The following is a 23490-nucleotide window of genomic DNA, read 5'->3' as shown; positions in this document are numbered from 1 at the left end:
GAACCCAAGAGGCAGAGGTTGCAGTGAGCCAAGATCATGCCATGGCACTCCAGCCTGGGCGACAGAGCAAGACTGTCTCAAACAAAAAAAAAGAAAAAACGCCGGGCGCGGTGGCTCAAGCCTGTAATCCCAGCACTTTGGGAGGCCGAGACGGGCGGATCACGAGGTCAGGAGATCGAGACCATCCTGGCTAACACAGTGAAACCTCGTCTCTACTAAAAATACAAAAACTTAGCCGGGCGAGGTCGCAGGCGCCTGTAGTCCCAGCTACTCGGGAGGCTGAGGCAGGAGAATGGCGTGAACCCGGGAGGCGGAGCTTGCAGTGAGCTGAGATCCGGCCACTGCACTCCAGCCTGGGTGACAGAGCGAGACTCCGTCTCAAAAAAGAAAAGAAAACAAAGATGAAATCCAGCTTGAGAACTGCTGTGGCAGAGTTTTGAATAAAGCAGGGCCCCTGACCTTAAGATGCTGTCATTCTTGAGAGAGATTTGAGAGGAATGTTCATGTGGACATTAGCAGCCCGAGGGCACTGCATTCACATTCTGGTTCCGTCTGTCAGGTGTTGTCTACAGACCACCTCATCAGGACCAACTGGGATATGTGTAGGAAATGCACTTTCCTGGCTCCTCCTTACCTAGACTTGAACCGGAGTCTAGCACCCAGGAATCTGCATTCACATCCACCCATCCACCGTGATTCTTTTGCATACTGTATTTATTTTATTGCCTACAGGTCTAGAAGCCCCTTAAGTCTGCCCTTTGCCTTTAGGGAGAACTTCTGAGTTTTCCGGCCGCTCTGACAACTGGAGTTAAAAGGACTGACCCCACAAAGTGACTGCTGGAAAGAGAAACCAGAGGGCAGGTGTAGAGGGAAGGCCTTCACTGTGGGAACATCACCATACCCTCGCAAGTGGGGAGAGAGATGAGGAACTGGTGGGAGTCCCACAGCAGCTTCGCTTGCAGACCTCTCCCACACGTGTGCCTGTGTGTGAGAAAACGAAGAGGTCTTAGCTGGGGGTTCAGCTTAGGGATGCAGGAAAAGTCGAGCTCTGAGTCTGTGATGACACACCGGGGGCTTCTCCATCCTCAGCAGAGCAGCAAGGGAAGCAGTAAGGCTAGTGTGGGTGCTGAGAAGAGAGGCCCAAGACATGTTCGTTAAGTGTCGTGTGTCAGACCCCAGTGGCCCTCTGTCATTCCTAGGCAAGGTCTTGGGAAGACATATGAGAATGAGGGGAACCAGGCCCTGCAGAGACACATTTTTGCCAAGCCCCTGGGTTAGAGCACAGCAGAGTCTTCAATCCCCAAAGATGGGTCTTTTGTAATCTGGTCTTGGCTTGCTGGAAAAGGCTGTCAGGGGCCCAGGAAGGGGCTCACCAGCCTGTGGGAAGCCAGGAACTCCCCAACTGCCACTGGTCAGCCATTCCACAGGTCATTCTTGAGCAGCAGCTATGTACCAGGCACAGTGGTAGCAACTGGTGAATATCGAAATGAACAAGGGTCTTGCCTCAGGAAGTGAACATTCTAGTGAAGGAAACAGATAAACTAAAAAAGTAAAAATATTTGCAGGTGCCCTGAAGGAAATAAACAGGGCCTTTTGAGAGACAATAACAGGTAGTTTTATTTTGGGAAAATGTAGTCTGAGGAAGTGAAATCTTTTTTTTTAAGACATGGGGTCTTGCTCTGTTGCCCAGGCAAGAGAGCAGTGGTGCGATCATGGCTCACTGCAGCTTTGAACTCCTGGGCTCAGGCCTCAGCCTTCCAGGTGGCTGGAACTGCAGGTACATGCCACCACACTGTCTTAATTTCATAACTTTTTTTTGTTTTTCCCTAAGAGACGGTATCACTATGTTGTCCAGGCTGGTCTCAAACGTCTGGCTTCAAGCAATCCTCCTGCCTTGGCCCCAGTCACTGGAATTAAGGGCTTGAGCCACCCCATCCAGCAGGAAAGTAGTTAAACTGAGAAGGAGGCTGTCATTTAAAAAGCCAGGACAAGGCAGAGGAAACTGCCTGTGCAAAGGTCCTGGGGTGGGAAAGCTTGGGGATTTGGGACAATAATAATAACATTGTGGCTATTGAGGGAGAGAGAGGCAGATGAGAGTGGAGAAATGGGAGGGGGTGGGGCACGTGACACAAGGCATGTGGACAGAGTGTAGTTGGTTCCAGTTTCTGGTGTGCACGAAACAGAACTTGAATTTTCTTTAACTCCCTTGAATTCCTGTATTTTGCCCCACTCAGTCAGAGTGGCAGAAAGTTAATTGCAGTCAATTCACTGTTCCCCCGTTTTCCTTGGCATTATGTTGGAATTCTAGGCTCTTCCTTTCAAGGTGCCAAAGCATGGGAAGCGTAGTCTGATTTGGTCATCCAGTCACACTGGCATCCACTGAGATGTTCTCATTTGGTTGTGATCTTTTGTCATCAGCCCATGAAGGTTGCTGTTCAGTTGCTCCCCACGCCCCCCATCAAAAGACCCCCTCCAAGTGTAACCCATACCCCTCTCAGGTGTTCAGAGTTTTGTTTTGTTTTTCTGCTTTCCCCAGGCCATGTTCGGCCGAGAACATTCTTGGGTCTTAGGTGAGTGAGGTCCTGTTTGTCCAAAATGCAGCACACAGCCATTTCTCCAGAGGGTTTTGTGACTTCCCTGGTGCCCCACCCCGGAAAAGGAGCACAGCTCCTCTCTGCTTCTCAAGCCCTTGGGCCCAGGTGATATTCCCAGTTAGAAGACTGAGAAGAAGCTTCTCTCTTCTCAGGGACCCCCCTCCTCAATCTCAGACTCCCAGATCCCCCTGGTATACAGTTTTCTAAATTTGTATCTGCACAACAATTCTGTCCATTCCTCCCTGAAAGCTAAGCTTTTGGAATTCAGAAGCTAAAAATGGGCTTAGCATTCTGTTGTATCCTTTGTTTCCTGAAGTAACGAATACAGAATAACCTATCTGTGTGAGAGAAGGAGGGGAGAACACCAAGGAAAAGATGAAAAACAATGCAAAGTGTTACTCTCCCACCAGATTCTGGATAGTGTGGAGGCAGAGGGAAAAAGACTAAAAAAGGCTTTGAAGGTGGAAAGGTTGGGAACTGCTGCTACTGAACCAGTCCAACTCTGTCATTTTACAGCTGAGGAAACTGAGGCCCAGAGAGGGAAAGGGTCTCTCCCCAGGTCCCATGGCTAAGTTAGAGGCAGAGTGCCAAGATGGGCACCATAATGGTCATGAAAAATAGCTACTGGCCAGGTGCAGTGGCTCACACCTATAATCCCAGCACTTTGGGAGGCTGATGGTGGGAGGATCACTTGAGCCCAGGAGTTCAAGACCAGCCCTGGCAACATAGTGAGACCCTGTCTCTATAAAAAACTTTTTAACGGCCGGGCGCCGTGGCTCAAGCCTGTAATCCCAGCACTTTGGGAGGCCGAGATGGGTGGATCACGAGGTCAGGAGATCGAGACCATCCTGGCTAACACGGTGAAACCCCGTCTCTACTAAGAAATACAAAAAAAAAAACTAGCCGGGCGAGGTGGCGGGCGCCTGTAGTCCCAGCTACTCGGGAGGCTGAGGCAGGAGAATGGCGTGAACCCGGGAGGCGGAGCTTGCAGTGAGCTGAGATCCGGCCACTGCACTCCAGCCTGGGCTACAGAGCAAGACTCCGTCTCAAAAAAAAAAAAAAAAAAACTTTTTAAAAATTAGCAAGACATGGTAGCCAACACCTGTAAGTCCCAGCTACTCGAGAGGCTGAGGTGGGAGGATCTTTTGAGCCTGGGAGTTTGAGGATGCAGTGAGCTGTGATTGTGCCACTGCACTCCAGCCTGGATGACAGAGCAAGACCCTGTCTCTAAAATAAAATATATAAAAAACAGCTACTCTTTGTCGAATTGTACTACTTGCCCCGTGCTGGGTGCTCTGATGCTCCACGAGGGCAGAGCTGTTGTCTGGTTATGCCCAATCTCCAGCATCTAGCTCAGTGCTCTGCACATAGTGGGCACTCCATCAATCTTGTGGAATGAAAGTAATCCTTTTTTTTTTTTTTTTTTTTTTTTTTTTTGAGATGGGCTTTCGCTCTTGTTGCCTGGGCTGGAGTGCAATGGTGCGATCTCAGCCCACTGCAACCTCTGCCTGCCAGGTTCAAATGATTCCCCCCACTCAGCCTCTCAACTAGCTGGGATTACAGGCACCCACCACCACCATGCCCAGCTAATTTTTGTATTTTTAGTAAAGATGGGGTTTTGCCATATTAGCCAGGCTGGTCTCAAACTTCTGCCCTCAGACAATCCACCCACCTCGGCCTCCCAATGTGCTAGGATTCCAGGCTTGAGCCACTGTGCCCAGCCCTGAAAGTAATCTTATTGTATCATTATAAAAACCCCATATATTAATAGCACCATTTTACAGATGAGCAAACAGGCTCAAAGAAGTTACGTGACCTGCTCAAGGTGAACAACAGAATGGGGATTTGAACTCAGGTCTGTATGACTCCAACTCCATGATCTTAACTACTGTGCTATTCCGTTTCCCAGCACTCTTGGCATCATACTGATGATAGAGTATGATAAGAGGTGCCTTTGTTCATCACAGTGGTGGTACCTAGCCACAGAGTGTAGGTCTGACACTCCGAATTTGCCAGACTTAGGCCTTGCGATTTGGTGACAAAGAGAAGCCAGAGCCAACCAGTAAGGGAGACTGGGGTTCAGAAGCCTGAGGAAGCCCCTAGGGGTTGAAGGCCTCTTTCCCTCTTTCTGTGATAGGCAGATCTGCCTATACCTCGTCAAGCAACGATCTCATGCTGTTGTGACAGGCGTCACTTTGTTATGGCAGCACTGTCTGCCAGTAAGCCCAGAGTTGGAGAGCCAGCAAGAGTATGTCAGCATGAGTGTGAGAGTGTGTGTGTGTGTGTCCCAGTGGTCTCCTCATGCTGGTGTCCTGATGACAGTTTCTCATTTCCTCTGGCTGACACCTTTGGTTTCTATTCATTACTACTTCTCCTCCCAGCTTTCCGTTCCTCCTCCTCTCCTTTGTTAAAATCCTGTATTTTCAATCAGCTGAGAGTCTCCTGGGGGTAGGGATGGTGGTGTCAGCACAGAGTGATTCATCTAGCTGATAATTAGAGCTCTGGAAAACCCAAAATTCATTTTTGTCAGAGTCAGGGCTTCCGGAATCCCTAGGCTTTCTGTTTTGTCAGAGAGAGGAGCTTGGTGGGCTGGGGCCTTCTTTTTTTTTTTTTTTTTTTTTTTTTTTTTTTGAGATGGAGTCTCGCTGTGTCTCCCAGGCTGGAGTGCAGTGGCGCGATCTCGGCTCACTGCAAGCTCCGCCTCCCGGGTTCACGCCATTCTCCCGCCTCAGCCTCCCAAGTAGCTGGGACTACAGGCGCCCGCCACCACGCCCAGCTAGTTTTTTGTATTTTTAGTAGAGACGGGGTTTCACCATGTTAGCCAGGATAGTCTCGATCTCCTGACCTCATGATCCACCCGCCTCGGCCTCCCAAAGTGCTGGGATTACAGGCTTGAGCCACCGCGCCCGGCCGACTGGGGCCTTCTTTATGCCTGTCTTTTTGTCACCCACCTCATTGAAGCCCTTTAACTGAGATGAGTATGAGCATTCGCTGGGTCTTGCAAAAAGCTGTTTCCATAACTCCAAGTCCTCACAGTGATCCCCCAAGCGTTATCCCTATTTGGACAGAACGGGAAGATTGGGCAACTTGCACATAGTCGCCCAGTTTGTAAGTGATGCAGCAGGGATTCAAAGCCAAGCTTTTTGGAATCCATCAGACTGGATTCAAATCCTAGCCCTGCCATTATTAGCTGTGTGTGTTTGGGCACATTAATTTCGTTTTCTGAGCACTGGCTTCCTCAGCTGTAAACAGCCGCCTACCTAATACCAATGTCTCAAGTGCTCCATGCAGAGCGTGGCACAATGGTGGGAGCAGTCCTGATTACTCTTGTTATTCAGCCCCATCAGCAGCTCAGTGGGCATCAGGCATTCAGAGACAAAGGACACAGATAGAGGCAGCCAGACTTCACTCATACCAGCTCTTGTGTCCTGGCACTGCCTAGGTGAAGATGACAAATGCACACACACACACAAGTGGCCACACACCCTAGGAAAACCCAGCGATGCACACAAGCTTAGACACGTGTGCCCACACATGGATATAGAGTGACCCAGGGGACAACTGGAAAGACAGCCAAGAGTTACACATCATAAGCAGCAAACACCCTGACTCACACCTCTGGGACAAGGGAGTGGGGCTATGGCCGCTGGTGCTGCTGACACTGAGCCCTTTTAGCTGCTTCTGCATGCCAAGGGAGGGAAGCCAGGCTCTTAGACGGCCCCAGTGAGTCACTTGCCTGATGCAATCCCTTTAAAGGGCTCATCTGCTGGTGCAAGAAGCTGATTCATGGAGGGCGTGGTTGCTGGAGGAGGAGGAGAAAGGGACCGAAACTGCAGCAGGAGGAACTAAGGTTAGATAGCTGTAGTCGCTAATAGGAATGCTTCACTGTCAACCTCCTTGGCCAAAGCTTCAGGGATCTCCAGGTTGAAGCTGGCCATCCTCTGGGTTTCTACAAAGGCGAGAGACCTAGAGGGAAATGACTTACGAGCGCTGCGACAGGAATTTCTGTCTTTTATTGAGCCTAACTGCAGCGCTTTCCTCACAGAGTTCCACAAACCGGGAAATGGAGATCAAGGATGAGTGACTTTTCTGATAAATACACTACAATTGGCCGATCTTCCAACCGCCGGGGACTTCAACCTCCGCAGGGCGAGTGTAGGGCCCGCGAGGTTCTGTGGGGTCGGGCGGGGCGGTGCCTCCGTCCCAGCCTCGCTGCAGACGTAGATCAGCAGTAAGTACCGCCCCATTAGAGCCTCGGCCTCCAATCGTGTAACAGGTTTCGCCCAGACCCCGCCCTGAACCAATCCTCAATCGGACTCTGGCCTGTTGCCTGAAGTCTTCCGCCCATCGTCAAGATGGCCCCCCAATCCGAAAGCCGCGGGGCTGGAGACTCAGGCGGGGGGCGGGGCCCGAGACGCAGGCGGGGGGCGGGGCCCTGGGGGGCGGGGCCGCGGCTAAGGCTGGGGAAGAGGGGGCGGTGCGTCACTTCCGTTGTCAGGTGGCGGCGCCGCAGCCATGGAGGGAGGCGGCGGCGGCGGCGGCTCGGTTGGCTGCGCTGGAAGGCGGCGGTGAGCGACTCGCACGCCCCCAGCCCGGCCCCGGCCCCCCGGGACGGAGAGCCGAGCAGCCCCGGCTCTGGGCTACGGACTATGGGCGAACAGCTCTGACCACCCGGCGAAGGTAAGGGCAGGGGTCCAGGAGCTGGGAGCCGGGTGGGGGTTGCGAGTAGGCGGGGCGGGCCCCGGCGGCCGCGGCGGTGGAATCGGAGTGACAGCCTGAAGCCATCGGGTGCAGCAGAAATGGCCCCGGCGAATGCCTCCTCCTCGGCTGGGGGCTCTGCCCTTCCCCGGCGGCAGGGGCAAGGGCTGCCTCGCGCCGGGTACCGGGAGGCCGCGGGAGCTTCAGTCCCCGCCGCAGCTCTGGGAAGTGGGCACTGCCAGCTTTGCCCAGAGTCACCCAGCCAGTGAGTGAAGCAACCGGTGTGTGAACCCAGCCAGATTTTCCCAAAAAGACACCTTCTGCCTCTCCGTGCTTCCCTCCTAATCCCAAGAGTGAGCTGATAGTTAGAACGAGTCCCAAGGGAGGGCCAGCCAGGGCTTCCTCCAAGAGCCCTCACTCTTTGGCACGGGCGCTACCGCTGCTGGGGAATTTTTATATCCCGGGCGGCGTTCAGGTACGAGTCACAGCTACCTGCTTGCCAAGGCCACGTTTGGCCGGCCTTTTCCAAGGAGAGCTTGCTGTGGTCAGTGTTTCACCTGCCGAGCCGGTCAGGCCCGCCCATTCCCACGCCACTTGGCCCCGCCTTCCAGCCAGTAAGTAGGGACATTCGGATTCCCGATGCCGAGTTTTCTGCCCACCCCAGTCCCCAGGTTTGAAGCCCTTTTGTTAGCGGAAGGAAGAGATGACAGCCGCCCTCTGTGTGGCAGGATAGACTTTGCTCTGTTTTAAGTCACTGGAGGAAACCGGTTGGCTTTGCTTTGATTTTGAGAACCAGTGGGGAAGAGGGTAGGCATACTGGGCTGGGCGCCTTTCCCTCTGAGTAGTTTTGCGTGAGATAAGGAAGAGCAGAATGTGTAATTGTAGGGCCAAAAGAATCTTGTTTGTAAACAGTGCCTGTGAGCTCGTTTAGTGCTTCCTGATGGCTCTGCTGTGCAAGTTGTTGGTTGGGTTACTCTAGACAGTCCTCATTCATTCATTCATTTCTCACATGACCACAACAAGAGTCCTTGCTTACAGGCAAGTGCTAGACAGTATAGTGGTTAACAGTAGGCTTTGGAGCCAGACTTCGTGCGTTTAAATTCTGGCTCAGCAACTTTCCAGCTGTGTGTCCCTGGGCACATTGCTTAGCCTCCCTGTGCCTCAGTGTCTTCATCTATAAAACAGGGATGATAACATAGAGAGACATTATGAAGAGTAAAAAGTTAACACGTAAAACATACAACCGTGTTTGCCACGTAATAAGGATTCAATAAATGTTACCTATTTTTATTTCAAGGAGCATACAGTCTAGTTAAGGGAAATTGACCTGTAAACAAATGGTTGAAATGTGGTCTAAAGAAGCTAGTAGTGGCCAGGCGCTGTGGCTCATGCCTGTAGTCCTAACACTTTAGGAAGCCAAGGCGGGCGGATCACCTGAGGTCAGAAGTTTGAGACCAGCCTGGCTAACATGGTGAAATTCCATCTCTACTAAAAATAGAAAAATTAGCCAGGCGTGGTGGGACAGCCCTGTAATCCCAGCTACTTGGGAGGCTGGGGCAAGAGAATTGCTTGAACCCGGGAAGCAGAGGTTACAGTGAGCCAAGATTGAGCCACTGCACTCCAGCCTGGGTGACAGAGTGAGACTCTGTCTCAAAAGAAGAAGAAGCAGCTAATAGCAGCAGTAGCAGAGTGCTGTGGGAGCCCAGTGGAGAAAGGGAGAAAGGTGCGAGCTCAGCCTTGGGGGTGCGGTGGGGTCAGGAGTGTGCCATGGGAAGGCTTGGCAGAAGTGATGCTGGAGTTGAGTCTAAAAGGAGAGGAGGAGAGGCTTAGCTAGGTGAGAATGAATACTTAGAGAGTGAGGTAGACAAATAAACTCATAGTTTATTCCAGAAATCTCAGCTTGTTCAATCTAGTGGTATGGAAGTTGATACGGTATAAGTGAAGCAGTATAGGTGGATGAAAGAATGCCATATTAACAATTTGAGATATCATGCCCAGGGCAGCCAGGAGCAAGTGAAAAGGTCTGAGGCAGGGGAATGACATGATTGGTTACATATTTTAGAAAGATTTCACTGGAGTCCCAGTAGAGGAGGGAAGGAGGAGAACAGGAGGGACTGAAGGGCTGGAGAACTCTTCAGAGACAAACCTAGGCTTCTGAGAGAGGAGAGTTGGTGCTGGGGCGATGGATCTTTGCTGAGGAAGCACCATGTGCAACCAGTGCCAGATGGCAAGCTCCCTGCATTGGCCTGGGCTTCTCTGCCTGGCGCAGAAGTGCCTGGCACATGTGCCCCTCTCTTCCTGGGATTGCAGGTTGCTTGAGCATCTGGGGAGATAAGACTGCCCTCTCAAAGGCCAGTTGTAAAGGGTGCTGTGTTTGCTAACTTGTGCTTTTAATTTGACCTTTGGGGAAGGCAGTAGATTGTAGTAGTTAAGAGCTTATTTGAGGCCGGGCTTAATGGCTCACACCTGTAATCCCAGCACTTTAGGAGGCCGAGGTGGGCAGATCACGTGAGGTCAGGAGTTTGAGACCAGTCTAACGTGGAGAAACCCCTTGTCTACTAAAAATACAGAATTAGCCGGGCGTGGTGGCACATGCTTGTAATCCCAGCTACTCGGGAGGCTGAGACAGGAGAATCGCTTGAACCCGGGAGGCGGAGGTTGCGGTGAGCCAAAATTGCGCCTTTGCGCTCCAGCCTGGGCAACAAGAGCAAAACTCTGTCTCAAGAAAAAAAAAAAGAAAAAGCTTATTTGTCTCTGCCATCAGACAGATCTGTGTTCTACTCCTATCCATGCTGGTCACTAGGGGTTACTTACTCTCTCCATCCCAGCTTTCTCATCTGTAAAATGGGGACAATAAGAGTACCTTCCTAATAGGGCAGTTGTGAGGAGTAAGATGTTACAGGATGAATACTTAGCAGACACTGAGTAGTAAATGTTAGGTCTTATTACAGGCTACAGGAAAGAACTTTCAGGAATTAGTTGCAGCAATTCATGGCAACTAGAACTGTGTCCCATTGAGCTGTCAGAAGTGTCCTGAGGGATCACAAGATCACAGAATTTTATTTTATTCTTTCTGAAAAGAAAACCTAAGGGGAGTTTACCCAGTCTGTATGGGAGCCATGCAGATGATTCAGCTTGGCTCTTTAAAAGAACTATTTTTAAATATAGAAGTAGGACTGCTGAGAAAAAAATAGTACTTTAAAGTATACATGGGTTGGCCAGGCGTGGTGGCTAATGCTTATAATCCCTGCACTTTGGGAGGCTGAGACAGGCAGATCACTTGAGCCTAGGAGTTCAAGACCAGCCTGGGCAACGTGGCGAAACCCCTCTCTACAAAAAATACAAAAATTAGCTGGGCATGGTCATACGCACCTGTAGTCCCAGCTACTAGGGAGGCTGAGGTGGAAGAATCTCTTGAGCACAGGAGATCGAGGCTGCAGTGAGCCGAGATTGCACCACAGTTCAGGTGAACAGTGAGACCCTGTCAAAAAAAAAAAGTATACATGGGAGAAAATGTATTTAGAATTTCTTCTCTGTGTGTCCCTGCTAGCAACCCGAGTCTAGTACCTGATTAAGCAACATCAAGAGGCATCACACACGCTGATGAGTGTCGTAACTCAAAATATAGAGCCCTGATTCCACATATATGAGCTCCCATGTGTGGCTGAGGCTGTGCTGGGTCCTGGGGGCAGGAGGAGCATGGAGAGGCTGGCCCTACCATGGAGGAGGTTGTGGTCTAGCAGGACGGGCAGGCTCCTAACCAATTAACATGTGCACAGTTTGGCAAGTCTCTCACAGAAGTCTGCAGCATGTGGGGGACCCCAGTGGAAGAAGTGATTGAGCTCTAGGATGAGGAGGAGACTGGGGAGAACTTCAGAGAGCCCTTAGAACTTGGACTGGGACTGGGCACAGCAGCTCACGCCTATAATCCCAACACTTTGGGAGGCCGAGGCAGGAGGATCGCTTGAGCCCAGGAATTGAAGACCAGCCTGGCCAACATAGTGGGACCCTATCTCTACAAAAATTAAAAAAGAAAAAATTAGTTAAGCGTGGTGGCATGTACCTGTAGTTCCAGCTACTTGGAAGGCTGAAGTGGGAGGATCATTTGAGCCTGGGAGTTCCCGACTCCCAGTAAGCTGTAATCACACCACTGCACTCCAGCCTGGACAACGGAGTGAGACCCTGTCTCAAAAAAAGAACTTAAATTGGATCTTGAAGAATGAATAGAGTTTTCTGGGGGTCTATTAAGCCCTCCAGGCACGGGGAGCAGCCTGGCACAAGCATGGATATGTGGTAATTCATGTGTCACTTTAGGAACCACAGGAGTTCTAGCCCAGAGTGTGAAGGGACAGACTGCAGGACGTGCCTGAGAGGTAGGCAGACACTAGGGCTCAGATGCTTGAATTTTGTATTCTGTTGGTGATGGATGCCTTGTATTAAGTGGAGGAAACATACCATTAGACCTGCATCTGCTTTGGAGGATGGAGTGGGTCGAGGGGAGGTTGGAGTCCCCATAGGAGGCTGTTGCAGTAATCCCAGCAAGGGCTGAGAGAGGCTTGGATCAGGGCAGAGGCAATGGGGTTGAGAAGAAGAGCAGAGATGAGCTGTTTGGGGGGAAATCAACTGGACTCTGGGAGTGTTTGGAAGTGATGCCAGAGGGAGGAGGAATGGTGACAGTGACCTTGAGGTCCTTGGTTTTGATGACAGAGTGAATGATAGTGCAGAGATAGGGATGGCTCAAGGAGAAGATAATGGCCAGTGAAATCTGCCAGCTTCATTCAGTAAACCCTGGGTGCACCCTCTTGGGAGAGGATCAGTTGGAACGTCTTGTAGAACCCTCTCTGAACTTGGGCCAGGCTTCCCTTTGCTTTCACCTGAGTCACCACCAGGGAGAAGGGCAGCTTTCCGTCCTTCACCTTTCCTCTGCCCAGATTTAACCAGGGAGGTGAACCTCTTCACGTTCCACATCTGTAAAATGATAAATCTTCAGCTTTCCAATGGCCCTGCGAGCAACCCTTCCCTCTGGCAGTATCCACCCCAATTCAACATACTACGGGGTCCTGAACAGCAGAGACCCTCGGGGAGAGAGGCTTTCTCTGTGTCCCCTGGAGTGCTTATCTAGAGAGAGGTCTGGAAATTGAAGTTGCTGCCTGATGCTGGCTCAGCAGATTCAGCCCCTCAGGAAGGATTGGTATCTGCCAGAGGCCACCCAGGACTTGCTCAGAACCTTCAGGGAAGGGAGAGAAAGCTGCCCAGTGTCCTTGACCCTTGAAGTTCTAAGGGAGCCAGAAGCTGTCCCTCAGCTGGATTGGACTATAGCAAGGGGTGTGCTGGTGGGCGGGCCTTCAAACAGGCCCTTTGGAATTTGGGAGTTTTTGGTTTTTTTTTTTGTTTTTGTTTTTTTTTTTTTTTGAGACGGAGTCTCGCTCTGTCGCCCGGGCTGGAGTGCAGTGGCCGGATCTCAGCTCACTGCAAGCTCCGCCTCCCGGGTTCACGCCATTCTCCTGCCTCAGCCTCCCGAGTAGCTGGGACTACAGGCGCCCGCCACCTCGCCAGGCTAGTTTTTGTATTTTTTAGTAGAGATGGGGTTTCACCGTGTTAGCTAGGATGGTCTCGATCTCTTGACCTCGTGATCCGCCCGTCTCGGCCTCCCAAAGTGCTGGGATTACAGGCTTGAGCCACCGCGCCCGGCCCTGGGAGTTTTTTTTTTACATGATTTGTCCTTGGGTTTGTTGTGTAAAGAAAGTAAATGAGAAAATGATCTGAAACAAGAGCATTTCTTTCTCCTCCACCTGCTCAGGTGAGACTCTGGCCTTGAAGGTAGCCAAGGGCCCACAGCACCCCCAGCGTATCTTCCCAGGCTCTGTAATCAAGATCCAAGAGGGGAAAGGATGGAATTGCTTGCTGTAATTTACTTACCGTCTTTTTTTTTTTTTTTTGAGACGGAGTCTCGCTCTGTAGCCCAGGCTGGAGTGCAGTGGCCGGATCTCAGCTCACTGCAAGCTCCGCCTCCCGGGTTCACGCCATTCTCCGGCCTCAGCCTCCTGAGTAGCTGGGACTACAGGCGCCCGCCACCTCGCCCGGCTATTTTTTGTATTTCTTAGTAGAGACGGGGTTTCACCGTGTTAGCCAGGATGGTCTCGATCTCCTGACCTCGTGATCCGCCCATCTCGGCCTCCCAAAGTGCTGGGATTACAGGCTTGAGCCACCGCGCCCGGCCTACTTACCGTCTTAGAGATAGTTCCACTTCGGCACATGCAGGTCTGGGTCGTTTGTGGCTATGATGTGTCCCACTGTGAGTGTAATTTATTCAACAAGCTCTCTGCTAACAAACACTTGGGTTGTTTTCTGTATTCTACTCTCTAAACACTTCTGCTGAAGTGACTTTCTTCATACATATGATTTTGCCCACCTTAGGTATCATCTGCAGGATAAATTTCTAGAAGTGAATTGCTGCCTCAAAGACTATCTTTATTATTATTATTTTTAAATAATTTCTAGGCCTCCTTTTAATAAATTGGGGCAGCCTTATTTTTCCCCCAGCAAGTGAATCTATTCTTTTGGGATGAGGTCCTACTTCCTGAGGGGAACGCAGGTGTTCCCTCTCCCTAAAGAGGCTACAACCCAGGCCAGCCACGGTGGCTCACGCCTGTAATCCCAGCACTTTGGGAAGCCAAGGCGGGCAGATCACAAGGTCAGGAGATTGAGACCATCCTGGCTAACACGGTAAAACCCCGTCTCTACTAAAAATACAAAAAATTAGCCGAGTGTGGTGGCAGGCGTCCGTAGTCCCAGCTACTCCGGAGGCTGAGGCAGGAGAATGGCATGAACCCGGGAGGTGAAGCTTGCAGTGAGCCAAGATCGCGCCACTGCACTCCAGCCTGGGCGACAGAGCAAGACTCCGTCTCAAAAAAAAAAAAAAAAAAGAGGCCACAACCCACCAATCGTGTTCATTCTGTCCTGGCCATGACAGTCAGTCTTGGGTGTGAGTTCAGGCTCCCCAAAACTTAGCAGTCTACAGGCCTGATGGTTTCAAAAGAACTGTAGTTGTTGGAAAGCAGCAAAGGTAGAAGAACTGAGAAGGGGTCTTGGCATGCAGAATAAAGCTGTCCCCTCTAAATATGTTTACACACTGCCACCTACTTGGCAAAAGACATAGAGGATCTTCAGCCTTTAGGAAGTCTGGATGCAAGGGTCCAGAAGGCAGAGAGAGTGGACTGGTCATTGTAGTGGGAATTGGCAAGAACAGGACTGATGTGCTTGTCATTTCTCTCTGGGGCAGAGCTGATGTGAGGTGTGTTGAGGGGACAACAGTGCCTCTAGGGAGAAGCTCAGTTCAGCGCCTTGGGGACCTTGGACCTGGTGTAGCCCAGCATTCCATGGGGCTTTTGGAATCCCGTTGCTGGCATCTGCCAACTCTGGGGAGCAAGAGTCCTGCTACTTTTTGCAATAAGTATGGCGCTCTCAGCATTACTGAGTTTGGGGTAAGTTTCATAGTGTGTGTTCTTTTCTGACTCCTGGAGTGGGCCCTTCTGAAAAAACAGGAAGGAAACCAGCAGAAAAACAAGGAGGCCCGGCCAGGTGCAGTGGCTCACGCCTGTAATCTCAACACTTTGGGAGGCTGAGGCAGGCAGATCACGAGGTCAGGAGATCAAGATCATCCTGGCCAACATGGTGAAACCCCATCTCTACTAAAATACAAAAAATTAACTGGGCGTGGTGGTGTGTGGCTGTGGACCCAGCCACTCAGGAGGCTGAGGCAGGAGAATTGTTTGAACCCAGGAGGCGGAGGTTGCAGTGAGCCAAGATCACGCCACTGCACTGCAGCCTGCTGACAGAACAAGATTCCGTCTCAAAAAAAAAAAAAAAAAAAAAGGAGCCCCACCACCTCGCAGGTCCTTTGCAATACTGCAATACATTATTGAATCGAAGGAGGTAAGGGTTGTCTCTTATTTTACAGAGAACACCCAGGCTCAGAGAGGGGGTAAACAGCCTGTCCACTATTACACAGCCAGTAAGGGCAGAGCTGGGATTTCCAGCTCAATTTGTGTGACTCTAGAGCCCATGTCCCCTTCCTCCATCCTGGCCGGGCTCTCGCCCCGGGGAGTCCAGCCTACATAGAATCTTGGACTCATAGAGCCAGCCCCAAAGTTGAACCAGTCCGTTTTTTGCCTGAAGAATGGAAACTGCCACTGCCTTGAGACAAGTCCCTCCCCGACCTGCCCTATGGGTAGTGGGCAAGGAGACTTACAACCATGTCACCCAGCAGTTAAGGGCCTAGGCTCAAATCAGATGTGGCTTCAGATACTGAAGTGAGTGACCTTGAACAAGACACTTCCTGTCTCCAACCCCAGCTTCCTCCTCTGTAAAATGGGCATAACAATTCTTGCACTTAAGGTAGTCATGAGACACAAGGCTTTATGGCCTGTAGCACGTTCAGCCTAGTGCATGACAGGCAGACAGGACCCAGGGGCCAGCTCTAGCAAGGCCCAGGTGAGTTCTTGGCAGTGAGCCTGTGAGTGTCCCAAAAGAGGTGTCCTGAGCCAGCTTTCAGCCCTTATGGATGCCAGGTCGCGAGCAGAAAGTTCCTTACAGGCATGTTTGCAGGCTATCTGGAGAGCTGCAGGGGTGTTCGCTTTGTCCTTCTGCCTCTCACTCTTTTGCTGCACCATTGCATTGGCACACAAGCTCGCACATCCAGGGCACTTATGCTTACACCTCTTCCCAGGCCATACTCTCTCAAGTCCGCCTTCTCTGAGGCCCAGCCTCGCCTGATTCCACTACTACTATTTTTTTTTTTTTTTGAGACGGAGTCTCACTGTGTTGCCCAGGCTGGAGTGCAATGGCATAGTCTTGGCTCACTGCAACCTCCACCTCCCAGGTTCAAGCCGTTCTCCTGCCTCAGCCTCCCGAGTAGCTGGGACTACAGGCGCGCGCCACCACACCCGGCTAATTTTTCTATTTTTAGTAAAGACGGGGCTTCAGGATGTTGGCCAGGCTGGTCTTGAACTCCTGACCTCATGATCTGCCACCTCGGCCTCCCAAAGTGCTGAAATTACAGGCATGAGCCACCACACCTGGCTCCACTACTACTCTTAATAATTCTAATGGGTTCAGAAAATCTTTAGATTTTAAAAAATTATTGTTGTTTTAGTAGTTTATGGTACAATAGTTAAACAATATGGGAGAATATATAATAAAGCTCTCCCTCCCCTCTTTGGGCCCTTAGTTCTATTGACTGGAGGTGTCCACTTAAATTTCTTCTAGGCTGAGCGCGGTGGCTCATGCCTGTAATCCCAGCATTTGGGAGGCCGAGGCTAGTGGATCATGAGGGTCAGCAGTTCAAGACGAGCCTGGCCAAGATAGTGAAACCCTGTCTCTACTAAAAATACAAAAATTAGCTGGGTGTGGTGGCGAGCACCTGTAATCCCAGCTACTCGAGAGTCTGAGGCAGAGAATTGAACCAGGGAGATGACGGTTTGCAGTGAGATTGTACCATTGCACTCCATCTAAAAAAAAAATTTCTTCTAGAAGTTTCCTATGCATATTCAAAGGTGTGTATAATCTTTTTTAACCTAAGTAGGATTATGTTATACATATATTCCTGCAGTGTGCTTATTTTGGTAACATAGACATCTTTACCGGCAGGCGTGGACCTAGTTGGAAAGGCTGCATAGTATTCCATTGTCTAGATGAACATAATTAACCAGTTGTCTCTGGATGGCCATTTAGATAGTTTCCTGCCTTGGGGGCATGTGTGTGTGTGTTGATTTTTATGGTTTTGTTTTTTGCTGCTACACGTGTCTCTATAGGGACCCTTGTTGAGCACATTATCTTTGTGAACTTATGTGAGTAAATCTGCAGGATCCGTCCACAGAACTGGCATTGCTGGGCCCAAGACAGGTACATTTTCTTTTTCTTTGTTGGCTGTGGTTTCGCACCTGTTTTCTGCATACCTTCTGGGCTTGTGCAAAGCCTGGGAGGCCTGAGGTGGACCAGACCCTTCTCGAGACCTACATATAAGCAGACACATAATGAACACGCCCTCAATGCATGGACATAGTCTTGCAGTGGTGGCTCCTGGCCCTCGTGATGTGCCGCGTCCAGCTCTTGGTGATTCAGAGCAGGTGAGGCCAACAGAGGGGCACTCTGAAGGGACCGCCTGCTGTTGGCCTTTCTAATCATAGCAGGCAGCCTGTTGTCCCTCTGAGCAGCCATAGCCCTCAGCATTCAGTCAGACTTCAGAAAGTGAACTGTATTGTTCACTGTCAAAGTTGTGACTTTTTTTTTTTTAAGACGGAGTATTGCTCTTGTTGCCCAGGCTGGAGTGCAATGGCACGATCTCGGCGCACTGCAACCTCCGCCTCCCAGGTTCAAATGATTCTCCTGCCTCAGCCTCCCTACTCGCTGGAATTATAGGCACCCGCCACCACGCCCAGCTAATTTTTGTTATTTTCAGTAGAGACAGGGTTTTGCCATGTTGGCCGGACTGGTCTCAAACTCCTGACCTCAGGTGATCCACCTGCCTTAGCCTCCCAAAGTGCTGGAATTACAGGCGTGAGCCACCACGCTCGGCCTAAAGTTGTGAAATTTAATTTAATTTTTAACAGAGGCAGTTAAGGAAAGGCAATTTGCTGGCCCCAGTCCAGATTGCCTTTCTTGCAGGATAATTGTGGTGATTTTTGCTGTTGAAAACAGTATGAAGAGAATCGCAGGCACCTAGGCCTGGCCTGGCTGGGCTTTCCTGTCTGTCACTCTGGAAATCTGGGATAGAAGGAAGGAAACGTAACATTTCTTTTTTTTTTTTTTGAGACAGAGTCTCACTCTTGTCACCCAGGCTGGAGTGCAGTGGCATGATCTCGGCTCACTGCAGCCTCTACCTCGTGGGTTCAAGTGATTCTCAAGTGATTGTCCTGAGTAGCTGGGATTACAGGCATCCACCACCACACCCAGCTGATTTTTGTATTTTTAGTAGAAATGGGGTTTCACCGTGTTGGCCAGGCTGGTCTCAAACTCCTGACCTCAGGTGATAACCTGCCTCGGCCTCCCAAAGTGTTGGGATCACAGACGTGAGCCATCGCACCCGGCCAGGAAACGTAACCTTTCTAAGTTAAGCATCTCATGCCTCCTATGTGCTGGGCCCTGGCAATCCTGAAGGGAACCGTTTTTGGGAGTAGCGCTGTCCCCGTCCTCTAGATGAGAAGACTGCAGAGCAGAGAAGCATGTGTCCAGGTCACATAGTGAACAGAATGGTGGCTTTTAGACTCAACCAGTGGTTGTTTGCTGCTTTCTCCTTGCCTGATTTGGGCTATTGTGGGTGGTAAGAACTTGAACTCCACATGGGACCCCATGGCAGGCCTTATTCCAGGGCTGAGTCACTGCACAAAGCAATAACTGATGGTTGGAGCTGAGGGGCCTCTTAGTCACGTGCCCATGCCAGGATCTCCCTTGTTGCAATCTTCTCTTCTAGTCCAAGTGAGCCAGAGCAGGCCAGTATGACAGGGAAGACCTGCCAGTGACTCAGTCTGCCTTCACTGCGCATGGCAGAAGGCACCCTGCGGAGCCAAGGGGCCACCGCAAATATCCCCTAAGCCAGTGTGCTTGGCTGCTTTCCCAGGCTACTTCTCGGGATGGAGATGCCAGGCCAATACGGCCCAGAGAAAGAGCTTGTAAGTCTGTCCCTTCCTCCTCCGACACCCACACACAGTGACGGATTATTTGTTGTCACATCAGCTGCTTCCGGAGGCCCTTGGGAGGGGAGAGCCAGTGGCAGGTCTGGCAGTGCTGCCCCGGATTCTGCTCTGGTGGCTCTCATCATGACTGCTGGTGAAGCCCTTTGCTCCCAGGAGCAGCCGGCCTGGTTCAGGGCCATGGGGACTGGTCTCTAACTCCATTTATCTTTCCCCCAGGAGAGCCTGCAGAGAAAGCTTCTCTGTGTGCACAGCCCTGAGATTTTTCTTCCGGAATTTCTCTGGGATGCATCCCCTTGGCCAGGGGCCTTTAGCTTCTAGACTTCCTTTGCAGCCTCCAAAGGAGGTCACAGAAAAGCCCAGTGGGGACTTCCTCGGGGCAATGGGATGAGGAGGGATCTCACTGATTACGCAGTCTCCTTATATGGGGCTAACTCATGAACCTTGCCTCCTGGAGGAGACTAGAGCTAGGTCACCAAGCTGCAGACCCTGGACTTTCAGGCCCTGCCTGGCCGCCAGGCCTGCTGTGCTCTGCACATTGGACTCCTGCTGAGGAAAGGCAGTGGTGGCAGAGGATGTGCTGGGGGAGCAGGCTGGGCGCAGGGCCCTCTTGCTGACCGCCCCTCCCACTTCCCACTGGGCTGAGTCACTTCCTCTCTGACTACAGCAGGTACTCTCCCACAGGCTGGGAGCAGAGCAGGCCTCAGCGGGTGGGGTCACCCCATACAAAGAGAGCTCTGGTTAGAAGCAGCCCGTTCACTTATAACCCCCAAGGCAATAAAGTGCAGCATTTGGAGATGTGATATTGTGCATTAGATGATGGTATTATGTATTCTTGACAAATTGGAGCTATACATGTCCTGCGTTTTAAAAATGAACAAAATCATCGCTCTCTTTTGTAACAGTGAAGATGACAGCACATGCATGAATCTTTGTCATCAGGGAGTCCTGGCTGAAATCGAGGGATTACTAATCCTCCTCTCTATCCGCCTCCCCAGCCTGTCAGCATCTGTCCTGAGCACAAAGCAAATGGCTTCCAGTGGGTTCCTAAGGAGATTGTTCACAGCCACCAAGCTCCCGGGGAGAGGGTGCGTGCCTCCTTCGGGGCTGGCAGACTCAGCGGAAAAGCCCTCACCAGAGCCTCGACCTGGGCCACAGTCTTTAGGCTTTGCTTTTTCAATAACGGAAGGGGAGAATCCATATCAGAAAGTGGTGCCAGTTAAAGAGAGAATCTGGGAAACACTGGGAATGGTTTCTGGCAAGCGGTGCCCATCAAATGATAATGAAAAAAAGACATACCTGCAGAGACTTGCCACAGGGAAGCATCCTCAGCACGGAGCAGGGAGCACCTATCCTTCACCCAGCAAAGACCTGGTGATACCGCCAGCCACAGCATCATTCAGCTGTCCTGTGAAGGGGGGCGTACCACCATCTATGTTTTACAGATGAGGAAACTGAGGCCCCCAAAGGGTAGGCGACTAGTGTAGAGTCACAAGAGAAGTGAGTGTCAGAAGTTGAAATTTGAGCCCAGACTTCCATGACCCCCAAATCCATCTTGTTATCCCAATTGGCATTTGCGTCACTGGTCCATGGCTTGAAACCCTTGGTTCTCTGAGCTATGAATTCCTCTGGGTTTCCTGGACTGCCTTTGTGGATGGAGAGCAGGTCTGTAGGTGTCCCTGGTAGAAGCATCTAAACATGAGTATTAAGTGCACCAGGGGTGGTGCCCAGAGTGCTTGTGTCAGGGAAGGGTGGGGGATGCTGCCTCTTGGCTCATGGAGGGATATCTCAGTAACCCAGCCTCTGACTCAGCCCTTTTCTCCAGAGAGGCCCCACTCAGCAGCCCCTGAAATGCTTCCTTCCGAGGGAAGCATGGCTTATCTCCCTCCCTGCTCACTGCAGCTTTCTGCCTTGACGGCACCTTGGTTGCAGGAGAATGATTGCTTAGAAGTAAGTCTAGAGAGTACTGTCCTCTCTATGTTTGGCATGCCTGGAACTATGCAGACATTGGGTGGAGAAGGAACAATTGAGGAATCAGTGTAGTCAGGGAAAAAGAATATGGGATACAGCATTGAAAAAGCTGTTTTTATATCCCAACTCTTCCAACAGCTAGCCAGGTGACTTCAGGCAGGTCTCAGAGTTCTGAGTGTCAACTTCTTTTTTCTTTTCTTTTTTTTTTTTTTTTGAGACAAGGTCTCACTCTGTCCCCCAGGCTAGAGTGGTACTGTCATGGCTCGCTGCAGCCTTGAACTCCTGAGCTCAACAATCCTCCAAACTAAGCGACCTAAAACTCCCAAGTAGCCAGGACTACGAGCTGTGCCCAGCCTTGAACTCCTGGGCTCAAGTGATTCTCCCACCTCAGCCTCCCAGAATGCTGGGGTAACAGGCATGAGCCACCACGCCCGAGCTCAACTTCTTTTTCTAGAAAATGTTGTGTTTTGTGTGTGTGTTGTGGGGACATGATCAGTTATCATTATGTACCAGCCCTCCACATCCATGGGTTCTGCATCTGTGGGTTCAACCAACTGCAGATCGAAAATGTTCAGGAACAAAAATGGATGGTTGTGTCTGGACTAAACATGTACAGACATTTTCTTTCTTTCTTTCTTTCTTCTTTCTTTCTTTTTTTTGAGGTGGAGTCTTGCTCTGTCACCCAGGCTGGAGTGCAGTGGCACAATCTCGAGTCACTGCAACCTTGGCCTCCAGGTTCCAGCAATTCTCCTGCCTCAGCCTCCCAAATAGCTGGGATTACAGGCAAACAGTGCCACGCCCGGCTAATTTTTTTTGTATTTTTAGTAGAGATGGGGTTTCACCATGTTGGCCAGGCTGGTCTCGAACTCCTGACCTCAGGTGATTTGCCCGCCTTGGCCTCCTAAAGTGCTGGGATTACAGGTTTTTTTGTTTGTTTTTTTTTTTTTGAGACGGAGTCTCGCTCTGTCGCCCAGGCTGGAGTGCAGTGGCCGGATCTCAGCTCACTGCAAGCTCCGCCTCCCGGATTTATGCCATTCTCCTGCCTCAGCCTCCCGAGTAGCTGGGACTACAGGCGCCCGCCACCTCGCCCGGCTAGTTTTTTGTATTTTTTAGTAGAGATGCGGTTTCACCGTGTTAGCCAGGATGGTCTCGATCTCCTGACCTCGTGATCCACCCATCTCGGCCTCCCAAAGTGCTGGGATTACAGGGATTACAGGTTTGAGCCACCACACCCAGTCCTTTTTTTTTGGTGACAGGGTCTTGCTCTGTCACCTAGGCCAGAGTACAATGGCACGATCACATGATCTGTGATTACACAGGCATGACCCATGGCACCCAGCCAGACTGTTTTTTTCTTGTCATTATTTCTTTTTTTTTGTTTTTTTAGACGGAATCTCGCTCTGTTGCCCAGGCTGGAGTGCAGTGGTGCGATCTCAACCCACTGCAAGCTCCGCCTCCCAGGTTCACGCCATTCTCCTGCCTCAGCCTCCCGTGTAGCTGGGACTATAGGCGCCCACCACCATGCCTGGCTAATTTTTTGTATTTTTAGTAGAAATGGGATTTCACCGTGTTAGCCAGGATGGTCTCAATCTCCTGACCTCATGATCCACCTGCCTTGGTTTCCCAAAGTGCTGGGATTACAGGCGTGAGCCACCACACCTGGCCCTTCTTGTCATTATTTCTTAATACAGTATAATAACTACATAGCATTTCCATTGCATTAAGTATTATAAATCTAGAGATTATTTAAAGTATATGGGCCTGGGCGTGGTGGCTCTCGCCTGTAATCCCAGCATTTTGGGAGGCCGAGGTGGACAGATCACTTGAGGTCCAGGAGTTTGAGACCAGCCTGGTCAATATGGTGAAACCCCATCTCTACTAAAAATACAAAAATTAACTGGGCATGGTGGCATGCACCTGTAATCCCCGCTACTCAGGAGCCTGGGGCATGAGAATCACTTGAACCGAGGAAGCGGAGGTTGCAGTGAGCCAACATCGTGCCACTGCACTCCAGCCTGGGTGATAGAGCGAGACTCCATCAAAAAAAAAAAAAAAAAAGTGTAGCATGGGAGTATATGCACAGGTTATATGCAAATACAACGTTATATTAGGGAGTTAAGCATCCTTGGATTTTGGTATCTGTCAGAGGTCCTGGAACCAATCCCCCATGGATATTGAGGGATGATTATATTCGCAAGTGCTTTGTAAACTATAAAACCATGTGTAAAAATTAGTTATGTTGGTTAATCTGAGAGTGTGAGCTGCCCTTGCAGGTTCTAAGTCTGAAATTCACCACCCAGAGAGGCGCACAGTAATCTACAAGAGACCTGGCAGCCACCTAGTGTGGACAGGTGGTCTGTAGAGCATGGGTGGTGACCTCAGTTGGATCACACATTCAGATTTCACATCACTCACCTCGAGTGTCATCATTTCACCCCAGGTGTAGTCAGATAAATGCATAGTTAGGCCAGAAGTTCTCTTCAGAGAAGCGAAAGTGGTTGAAATTTTTCTGACCAACAGAAGGACCTTCACACCAC

The 23490-nt window shown here is 50.7% G+C and overlaps 1 protein-coding gene across 6 annotated transcripts in view; it reads left to right on the top strand.

Moving 5' to 3' along the window:
- Positions 1–7080: 7080 nt before the first annotated feature.
- The window catches only part of STK40 (serine/threonine kinase 40), a 48569-nt gene continuing 32159 nt past the window's right edge, over positions 7081–23490 (top strand). For 4 of the 6 annotated variants that reach the window (XM_031666994.1, XM_031666989.1, XM_031666995.1 and 1 more), the window contains exon 1: positions 7161–7274. The gene's annotated coding sequence lies outside the window, so the exon portion shown is untranslated. Of the gene's footprint in view, positions 7275–23490 lie in introns of all 6 variants that reach the window. The other 2 variants (XM_003891601.3, XM_021939424.2) reach the window with 2 other exon arrangements.

The sequence above is a fragment of the Papio anubis genome, chromosome 1 (assembly GCF_008728515.1).
Source record: "Papio anubis isolate 15944 chromosome 1, Panubis1.0, whole genome shotgun sequence".
NCBI classification, from domain to species: domain Eukaryota; kingdom Metazoa; phylum Chordata; class Mammalia; order Primates; family Cercopithecidae; genus Papio; species Papio anubis.
The sequence above is the reverse complement of the archived record's forward strand: the minus strand, read 5'-3'. Positions and strand labels throughout refer to the sequence as shown.